The following is an 11043-nucleotide window of genomic DNA, read 5'->3' on the forward strand; positions in this document are numbered from 1 at the left end:
GCGAATAATTATGAGATTATCTAGGCATGATCTTGTATATAGGCATCACGTCTGTGACAAGTAGACCGACTCCTGCCTGCATCTACTACTATTACTCCACACATCGACCGCTATCCAGCATGCATCTAGAGTATTAAGTTCATAAAGAACAGAGTATCACATTAAGAAAGATGACATGATGTAGAGGGATAAACTCATGCAGTATGATGTAAACCCCATCTTTTTATCCTCGATGGAAACAATGCAATACGTGCCTTGCTGCCCCTGCTGTCACTGGGAAAGGACACCGCAAGATTGAACCCAAAGCTAAGCACTTCTCCCATTGCAAGAAAGATCAATCTAGTAGGCCAAACCAAACTGATAATTCGAAGAGACTTGCAAAGATAACTTAATCACACATAAAAGAATTCAGAGGAGATTCAAATATTTCTCATAGATAAACTTTAATAAACCCATAATTCATCGGATCTCGACAAACACACCGCAAAAAGAGTTACATCGAATAGATCCAATAAGATCGAGGAGAACATGGTATTGACATTCAAAGAGAGAGAAGAAGCCATCTAGCTAATAACTATGGACCCGAAGGTCTGTGGTAAACTACTCACAACTCATGGGAGAGGCTATGGTGTTGATGTAGAAGCCCTCCGTGGTTGATTCCCCCTCCGGCGGAGTGCCGGTGAAGGCTCCAAGATGGGATCTCGCGGATACAGAAGGTTACGGCGGTGGAAATAGTTTTTCGTGGTCGCTTCTGATGTTCTCGGGGTACGTGGGTATATATAGGAGGAAGAAGTAGGTCGGTGGACTCTCGTGGGGCCCACGAGATAGGGGGCACACCTAGTGGGGGGGGGGGTGGTGCCCTCCACCCTTGTGGCCTCCTCGATTGTTTCTTGACTTCTACTCCAAGTCCTCTGGATCACGTTCGTTCAAAAAATCACGCTCCCGAAGGTTTCATTCCGTTTGGACTCCGTTTGATATTCCTTTTCGTCGAAACAGTGAAATAGGCAAAAAAATAGCAATACGGGCTGGGCCTCCAGTTAGTAGGTTAGTCCGAAAAATGATATAAAAGTGTAAAGTAAAGCCCATAAACATCCAAAATGGGTAATATAATAGCATGGAACAATAAAAAATTATAGATACGTTGGAGACGTATCAAGCATCCCCAAGCTTAATTCATGCTCGTCCTCGAGTAGGTAAATGATAAAAACAGAATTTTTATGTGGAATGCTACCTAGCATAATTCTCAATGTAATTTTCTTTATTGTGGCATGATCGTTCAGATCCAAATGATTCAAGATAAAATCTTATAAAACATAAAAATAATAGTACTCGAAGCATACTAACAAATAACCATGTCCTATCAAAATAGCATAGCCAAAGAAAGCTTATCCCTACAAAATCATATAGTTAGGCTATGCTTCATTTCCATTACACAAAATACTCCCATCATGCACAACCCCGGTTTCAGCCAAGCAATTGGTTCATACTTTTTAACGCGCTTCAGCTTTTTCAACTCTTATGCAATACATGAGCGCAAGCCATGTACATAGCACTATATTTGGTATATGGTAGTGGTTGTGAGGATAAAATGGGAGAAGATAGTCTCACATCAACTAGGCGTATCAACAGACTATGGAGATGCCCATCAATAGATATCAATGTGAGTGAGTAGGGATTGCCATGCAACGGATGCACTAGAGCTATAAATGTATGAAAGCTCAACAAAAGAAACTAAGTGGGTGTGCATCCAACTCACTTGCTCACGAAGACCTAGGGCATTTTGAGGAAGCCCATCATTGGAATATATACAAGCCAAGTTCTATAATGAAAAATTCCCACTAGTATATGAAAGTGACAACACAAGAGACTCTCTATCATGAAGATCATGGTGCTAATTTTTGAAGCACAAGTGTGGAAAAGAGATAGTAGCATTGTCCCTTCTCTCTTTTTCCCTCTTTTTTATTCTTTTTTTATTTGGCATTTCTCTTTTTTTATTTGGCCTTTCTCTTTTTTTTATTTGGTGGGCTCTTTGGCCTCTTTTTTATGTCCGAAGTCTCATCCCGACTTATGGGGGAATCATAGTCTTCATCATCATTTCTTCACTTGGGACAATGCTCTAATAATGAAGATCATTACACTTTTATTAATTTACATCTCGAGAATTACAACTCAACAACTAGAACAAAATATGACTCTATATGAATGCCTCCGGCGGTATACCGGGATATGCAATGAACCAAGAGTAACATGTATGAAAATTATGAGGGTCGCCTTGCCACAAATACAATGTCAACTACATGATCATGCAAAGAGCAATATGACAATGATGGAGCGTTTCATAATAACGGAACGGTGGAAAGTTGCATGGCAATATATCTAGGAATGGCTATGGAAATGCTATAGTAGGTAGGTATGGTGGCTGTTTTAAGGAAGGTAAATAATGGGTGCATGATACCGGCAAAAGTGGCGCGGTATAATAGAGGCTAACAAAGTGGAAGGGTGAGTGTGCGTATATCGATGGACTGACATTAGTCATAAAGAACTCATATACTTATCGCAAAAGTCTACTTGCCCTCAAAGCAAAGTACTACTACGCATGCTCCTAGGGGAAGGGTTGGTAGGAGTTAACCATTGCGTGATCCCGACCTCCACTCATAAGGAAGACACTTAAAAGAGCACCTCATGCAACAAATTTGTGACATAACTTTTACCATACGTGCATGCTACGGGACTTGCCAACTTCAACACAAGTATTTCTCAATTTCATAATTACCCACTAGCATGATCTAGCATTACCACCTTTATATGTCAAAACAATTATCAAGCATCAAATTGATCCTAGTGTTTAATGCACTTTCTATGATAGTTTTTATTATACCCAACTTGGATGCTCATCATTCTAGGACCACATTCATAACCATCGCAAATACGATGCTTTTCTAAAAGACTCTCAAAATAATATAAGTGAAGCATGAGAGATCAACAATTTCTTCAAAATTAAGCCACCGCCGTGCTCTAAAAGATATAAGTGAAGCACTAGAGCAAAAACTATCTTGCTCAAAAGATATAAGTGAAGCACATAGAGTATTCTAATAAATTCTAATCAAGTGGGCTTCTCCCAAAAGGTGTGTACAGCAAGGATTATTGTGCTAAACTAAAAAGCAAAGACTAATATCATACAAGACGCTCCAAGCAAAACACATATCATGTGGCGAATAAAGATATAGCTCCAAGTAAAGTTACCAATAAACGAAGACGAAAGAGGGGATACCTTCCGGGGCATCCCCAAGCTTAGGATTTTGGCTATTCTTGAATATCTTGGAGTGCCATGGGCATCCCCAAGCTTAGTCTCTTGCCACTCCTTATTCCATAGTCCATCAAATCTTTACCCAAAACTTGAAAACTTCACAACACAAAACTCAACAGGAAATCTCATAAGCTCCGTTAGTGAAAGAAAGAAAAACCACCACACAATGTAATGTAATGAACTCATTCTTTATTAATATTGGTGTTAAACCTACTGTATTTCAACTTCTCTATGGTTCATACCACTTAATGTTAGCCATAGATGCATCAAAATACAAACAACACACGAAAAACAGAATCTGTCAAAAACAGAACAGTCTGTAGCAATCTGTAACTCTCGAATACTTTTGGAACTCTAAAAATCCTACCAAAATAGTAAATCCTGGGAAATTTGTCTATTGATCTACAGCAAAAAGAATCAATGCAAAAGCACGATTCTGTGAATTACTAAAATTATTTTCGTGCGCGCAAAGTTTCTGTTTTTCAGCAGAATCAAATTAACTATCACCAAAGGTTATCGTATAGGTTCTACTTGGCACAAACACTAATTAAAACATAAAAACACATCTACACAGAAGGTAGATGCAAACTTTATTACTAAACATAAAAAAACAAAAAACACAAATAAAATTGGGTTGCCTCCCAACTAGCGCTATCGTTTAACGCCCCTAGCTAGGCATAAAAGCGAGGATAGATCTAAGTAGTGCCATCTTTGGCACTCAATTCTTCAATAGAGCACTTATAATCCCTAGGAGTTTCTTTCTTTTTAGTAATGATTAAGTTCCTAGGTAAGAAATCAAGAAATTTGTTTGTAGCAAAAGGTTCCTTAATGATGGCAAGAAAATTGGGGTGAACACTAATTGATTTAAGATCGACACTTCCTTTACTAGAAGATTCACCCTTATTTTTAGGAACATACATGACCTTGGCAAATTTGGTAGGAGGAGTTGGGGTATTTTTCACAGATGAAAAGGCAGACCCTAAGTTGGTGATAATGTCCTCCAGTTTACCAATTCTTGTAGAATCTAGATCTATTCTTTCATTAACTATATGTTCTTTTTCTTTAAAAATTGTCAAGGTAACACCAACCCTAGATCCATATTGGGTAATTTGATTGTGGATCTTTTTATCTAAGTTTTCAATTAAGTCAACAGTGGCAACTTTATTTTCTATAATTTCAAGCCTTTGCGTCACATGTTCCAAAGTTAAAACAGTTCCATTAACCAAAAGACGTCGTGGACCAAGCAAATCTAACATAGCATTATAAGCATCAAAAGTATGGCTACCCACACAATTCCCTCCGTTAATCATATCAAGGATATATCTATTCCAAGGAGTAATGCCCACATAAAAGATGCAAAAAAGAACAGAAGTGGATTGCTTCCTAGTAGATCTATTTTGAGCATTGCAAATTCTATGCCAAGCATATTTCAAATTTTCTCCCTCCCTTTGTGTAAAATTGAGAACTTCATGATCGGGAGTATTGATGATAACATGAGGACTAGCCATAGGGGCGAGCACACAAAAAGGCAAGTGAAATAGAGAGGAGATTGGGAAAGAGAGGGCGAATAAAACGGCAAGGGTGAAGTGGGGGAGAGGAAAACGAGAGGCAAATGATAAATAATGTAAATGCGAGGGAGATGAGGTTGTGATGGGTACTTTGTATGTCTTGACTTGAGCGAAAACATCCCCGGCAACGGCGCCAGAAATCCATCTTGCTACGTCTTGAGCTTGCTTTGGTTTTCCTTGAAGAGGAAAGGCTCCTCAAAAGCCCCACGCACCTACACAAACAAACAAGAACTCACAACCAACGCAATAAAGGGGTTGTCAATCCCTTCACGACCACTTGCGAAAGTGAGATCTGATAGAGATAGTATGATATAGATTGGAAAAGTAAAGATGCAAATAAGAGTCGATTGAAAGCATATATGATAAAAGATAGACCCGGGGGGCATATGTTTCACTAGTGGCTTCTCTCAAGATAGCATAAGTATTACGGTGGGTGAACAAATTACTGTCGAGCAATTGATAGAAAAGCGAATAATTATGAGATTAGCTAGGCATGATCATGTATATAGGCATCACGTCCGTCACAAGTAGACCGACTCCTGCCTGCATCTACTACTATTACTCCACACATCGACCGCTATCTAGCATGTATCTAGAGTATTAAGTTCATAAAGAACAGAGTATCACATTAAGAAAGATGACATGATGTGGAGGGATAAACTCATGCAATATGATGTAAACCCCATATTTTTATCCTCGATGGCAACAATGCAATACGTGCCTTGCTGCCCCTGCTGTCACTGGGAAAGGACACCGCAAGATTGAACCCAGAGCTAAGCACTTCTCCCATTGCAAGAAAGATCAATCTAGTAGGCCAAACCAAACTGATAATTCGAAGAGACTTGCAAAGATAACTTAATCACACATAAAAGAATTCAGAGGAGATTCAAATATTTCTCATAGATAAACTTTAATAAACCAACAATTCATTGGATCTCGACAAACACACCGCAAAAAGAGTTACATCGAATAGATCTCCAAGAAGATCGAGGAGAACATGGTATTGTGATTCAAAGAGAGAGAAGAAGCCATCTAGCTAATAACTGTGGACCCGAAGGTTTGTGGTAAACTACTCACAACTCATCGGAGAGGCTATGGTGTTGAAGTAGAAGCCCTCCGTGGTTGATTCCCCTCCGGCGGAGCGCCGACGAAGGCTCCAAGATGGGATCTCGCGGATACAGAAGGTTACGGGGGTGGAAATAGTTTTTTGTGATAGCTTCTGAAGTTCTCGGGGTACGTGTGTATATATAGGAGGAAGAAGTAGGTCGGTGGACTCCCGAGTGGCCCACGAGATAGGGGGCGCGCCCAGTAGGGGGGACGCCCTCCACCCTCGTGGCCTCCTCGATTGTTTCCTGACTTCCACTCCAAGTCCTCTGGATCACGTTCGTTCCAAAAATCATGATCCCGAAGGTTTCATTCTGTTTGGACTCTGTTTGATATTCCTTTTCTTCGAAACACTGAAATAGGCAAAAAAACAACAATACGGGCTGGGCCTCCGGTTAGTAGATTAGTCCCAAAAATGATATAAAAGTGTAAAGTAAAGCCCATAAACATCCAAAACGAGTAATATAATAGCATGGAACAATCAAAAATTACAGATACATTGGAGAGGTATCAGGCTCCCATGGATGTGGACGGCGGGGGCTATCTTGAATCTGGCCCCCAGCCGAACACAATTCCGGAGACCGGCATGGCTCCTGAATTAGGCAAGGAGCCTCCCTCGGCTGGAGGGGGTGCGCCCGTTCCACCGGCAACCTTTGTCCAACCAGAGGTGCCAGATACTTTATTGGCGGCGCTGAAGAGCGCCTCCATTGTTGAAGAACACCGTGCCCTTATGGGTGCGGTGATTGAGGAGATTCAGTCTACTGAGAGTGGACTAAATGAAGCCTGCATCAACCTTATAACGGGCTTTGAGGTATGTTTTGTGAGGTTTTGAAGAGTGTCACAGTATAGATAGTAGCCCCTGATACACTGTTCGGTGAAAAAAGGAACCGGACAGAGGATCAAATATATGTTCGCATGAGACTTACTTTATGGCATCTCTCCCTCTTCTTTTTTTATAAGCAAGCGTCTGGAGCGACTACCGCCTCCCATACTGCGGAATTCTCCAGACTAAAGTAGAGTCTGGAGCGGGCCGGAGAAGAAATTGGCCGAGTGAAGAAGCAGGTGGAGGGTAACCAAGGCATGCAAAAACCTTTGCTCGCGTTTAGCGCGAATGAATAATTTAGTATGAGAAAAATATGTTCATGGTGTGCTCTAGCAGCGATGACCGAAGTCGAGGCTCTTAAGAAGGCTGTGGCCGAGGCCGAGAAGAAGGCAGCCGCAGAGCAGGCTCTTCGTGAGAAGCACGAGGCCAGAGCTATTGAAGCTGAACGAGAGCTCCTAGAGGCTGTGAAGAAGTGCGACTGATACGTCTCCAAAGTATCTATAATTTTTTATTGTTCCATGCTATTATATTACCTGTTTTGAATGATTATGGGCTTTATTATACACTTTTATATTACTTTTGGGACTAACCTATTAACCGGAGGCCCAGCCCTATTGCTGTTTTATTGCCTATTTCAGTATTTCGAAGAAAAGGAATATCAAACAGAGTCCAAATGGAATGAAACCTTCGGCAGCGTGACTTTTGGGAAGAATATCACCCAGGAGACTTGGAGTTCACGTCAGAAGAGCCTCGAGGAGGCCACGAGATAGGAGGGCGCGCCCCCCTACTGGGCGCGCCCCCCTGTCTCATGGGCCCCTCGAGCACCTCCCGACCGACTTCTTTCGCCTATATAAGCCTACGTACCCTAAAAACATCATATATCAAGATAGATTGAGAGTTCCGCCGCCGCAAGCCTCTGTAGCCACCAAAAACCTCTCGGGAGCCCGTTCCGGCACCCTGCCAGAGGGGGGATCCCTCACCGGTGGCCATCTTCATCATCCCGACGCTCTCCATGATGAGGAGGGAGTAGTTCACCCTCAAGGCTGACGGTATGTACCAGTAGCTATGTGTTTGATCTCTCTCTCTCTCTCGTGTTCTCTCTTGTGTTCTCTCTCGTGTTCTCTCTCATGTTCCCTCCTGGCGGCGGAGCAATGCACCAAGGACATTATATTTCCATGAATACAGTCATGTTGTGCTTTGTAATGTTCAACAAGGTGATTTCTATTATTTATTGCCTGTTATTTGAAAGTTTTTCCTTCTTTATGGTTGTTTTATATATTAATCCTGAGAGTTGGCCAGTCGTCGGCTTCTGCCCCCACGTAGGAAGTACGGGGGTGTTCGGGATAAACCTGAGCACTCTTTATCCCAGTTTTGGGTGAACCAGGCAATCGGACTATAAGGCTTTATCACTCTCACTTAGCCATAGGAGTTTGACAAAAGGAAGGTAGGCGCAGCCCCTGGTGTTCAGAAGACCGCACGAGCGGCTCTATAAGCACCTGTGTAAGAAAAGTCGATCCATCGCACGCTGCATTAGTTATCGCATAATGCAGAAGAGATCCTTAAAGATTTTGCAACCTCTCGAACAGCTGACCAGCTCTCGCTGTATAATGGCAGTTAGTTTTTGGCTTTCTCTACTGAGGCGCTCGTCTGGAAGAACTGGGACACAATCGCAGTAGTTCTCCCCGTGCCGCCTTAGCTGATATAGCGGAACGTAAGGCAGCAAAACATGGGAGCCGGGCAAACCCAACTATTGACCCAAGACATGATTCGGAGCTGATGCATATAATGCTATAAGTTCGGGGTGCCGAACGACCGTGAGGGTGTTCGGACTTTATTGTTGTATTATGGGTGCAATGAAGCCCCTGGCATATTAAGGCATATCGTAATGTACAGATGCCATTTGACAAAGAGTGTCAATAAGAAACAACAATAGATAAGCGTCATAAAAAGCCATATGTTGTAGTTGAATAACACGTCGATGTGTATGAGTACATGTAATGTGATAAAAAGAAATATGACTTCGGAACCTGCTGATACCAGGCGGGAGGAGGCTGTGTGCGGATCCGGATTGTAGTTGGATGGTCATCAAGGGGAATATCTAAGGATTCCCTTATGTGTTCAACCTGCTTCCATGTCGCCAGTCCTGGCCTATGCGAAAGCGGACCTGTAAAGAAAATGCAAAAAATGTTTGTGTGCCACCGAGTGGTTGAGCCGCAGTGTGTGGCCTATCCTAATTTTGCCTCCGTTTACTGCCGGAGTGTTTAATTTGAGCTCCGGACGAGCCGGGCTTTCCTGCCGCGAAGTAGTTTGGACTTCCTTGATGTTGTCTGGGAGCTTGGCCATCCACTCGAAGTTCGATTGAAAGATGCCACTTGTTGCTTCTGCTGTTAAGGCGGCCATATACTCTTCGGCATAGAGGGGGAGTTCAGCCTTGCCATTAACTGTTATGATGCCACACGGACCGGGCATCTTGAGCTTATGGTAGGCATAATGTGGCACCGCGCTGAATCGAGCAAAAACGACTCGTCCAAGCACTGCATGATAATTACTGCGAAAAGGGATGATGTTGAAGATTAACTCTTCGGTACGGTAGTTGTACGGTGATCCGAAGACTACCTCCAGAGTGATGGAGCCTTTACAGCGGGCCTCCACACCTGGTATAACACCTTTAAAGGTGGTTTTTGTGGGCTTGATTATTGAAAGATCAATACCCATCTTGCACACTGTGTCCTAATATAACAGGTTTAGACTGCTGCCTCCGTCCATAAGGACTCGTGTGAGGTGGAAACCATCAATTATTGGGTCGAGGACTAGTGCGGCTGGATTGCCCTGATTGGTATTAACCGAACGATACATACGGTCGAAAGTGATCGGCCATAGCTTATATTGTGCGGCGACTGGCTCCGTTAAGTCGACATCCCTAATAGTGCACATCTGTTCCGTCCTGGGAATGTGGGTGGCATTTATCATATTCACCGTTTTGATTTGCGAGGGTAATTTCTTTTGCCCTCCTACATTTGGTGATAGTGGCTCCTCGTCGTCGTCATCGCTTTGAGACCCCTTCTCCTTGTTTTCGGCACCTAATCTGCCGGCTTGTTTGAAGACCCAGCATTCTCTGTTGGTATGATTGGCTGGTGTTCCTGGGGTGCTATGAATTTTGCATGGACGGTTGAGTATGCGGTCCAGACTGGACGGGCCCGGATTGTTCTTTTTGAATAGCTTTTTCCGCTGACCAGACTTAGAGCCACTGAATCCAGCATTGATGGCCGTGTCATCGGCGTTATCGCCATTATTGCGACGCTTGTGTTTATTGCGTCGGGGCTTGCCGTTGCTATCTCTGGCCTCTAATGTGTCAGGATTACTTGTTGTGCTGTTGCTACGAGCCAACTAGCTATCCACTAGTAGAAAAAGGGGCTAATCTGAGACACATTAGTGTCGGTTTGATTTTGAGCCGACACTAATGTGTCCATTAGTGCCGGTTTCCAACGGCTAGGCAGGCGGACATCATTAGTACCGGTTCGTGGGCAACAATTAGTACCGCTTCATGCCACGAACCGGTACTAATGATGCTGTGTCAGGCCGTGGGCCCCATGAACTGCTTTAGTACCGGTTCATGTCATGAACCGGTAATAGAGTTTCTTAATAAGCTAATTTTTAGTCCCACCTCGCTAGGAGAGAGGCAGTAGGAGCTGTTTATAAGCCGTGAGTGCAGAGACGATGGAGAGGCGCAATGCTCACCTACAGCTTGCTTAGCTTCAAGCCTTTCAGAATAGAATAGCTTGCACGGAGCTGTGTGCAGTGTAGTCTACCCTGTTCCAAAAGGCATGAAGCTAACTAACGAGCATTGCGCCTTTTTTTATTTTTAATAACTTATTAGAACTCCGGACTTCTTGTGTTACGGCAAAAACTGGCACTTCATTTTTTAAACTTATTACAACTTCAGACTTTTTTGCGTTCAGTACGCACCATTCTAAGCCACGTCATCAATTTTCAACCCTTTCTGACATCATTTGCTCCCCTAGCACAAAGTGGACAATATCTTTCGAAGTATCAGGGCCGGTTTCGGACGAAAGAGTAGAGAGGGTCATGGCAAAAAAGAAAAAACTATATAAAAAAATTACTCAAAAATAAATAGAAGAAAACAAATAAAGCAGAAAAGAAAAAACTATATATAAAGAAGAAGAAGCAGAAGAAGAAGAAGAAGAAGAAGAAGAAGATGATGAAGAAGAAGAAGAAGAAGA

The sequence above is a fragment of the Triticum aestivum genome, chromosome 4A (assembly GCF_018294505.1).
Source record: "Triticum aestivum cultivar Chinese Spring chromosome 4A, IWGSC CS RefSeq v2.1, whole genome shotgun sequence".
Taxonomy (NCBI): domain Eukaryota; kingdom Viridiplantae; phylum Streptophyta; class Magnoliopsida; order Poales; family Poaceae; genus Triticum; species Triticum aestivum.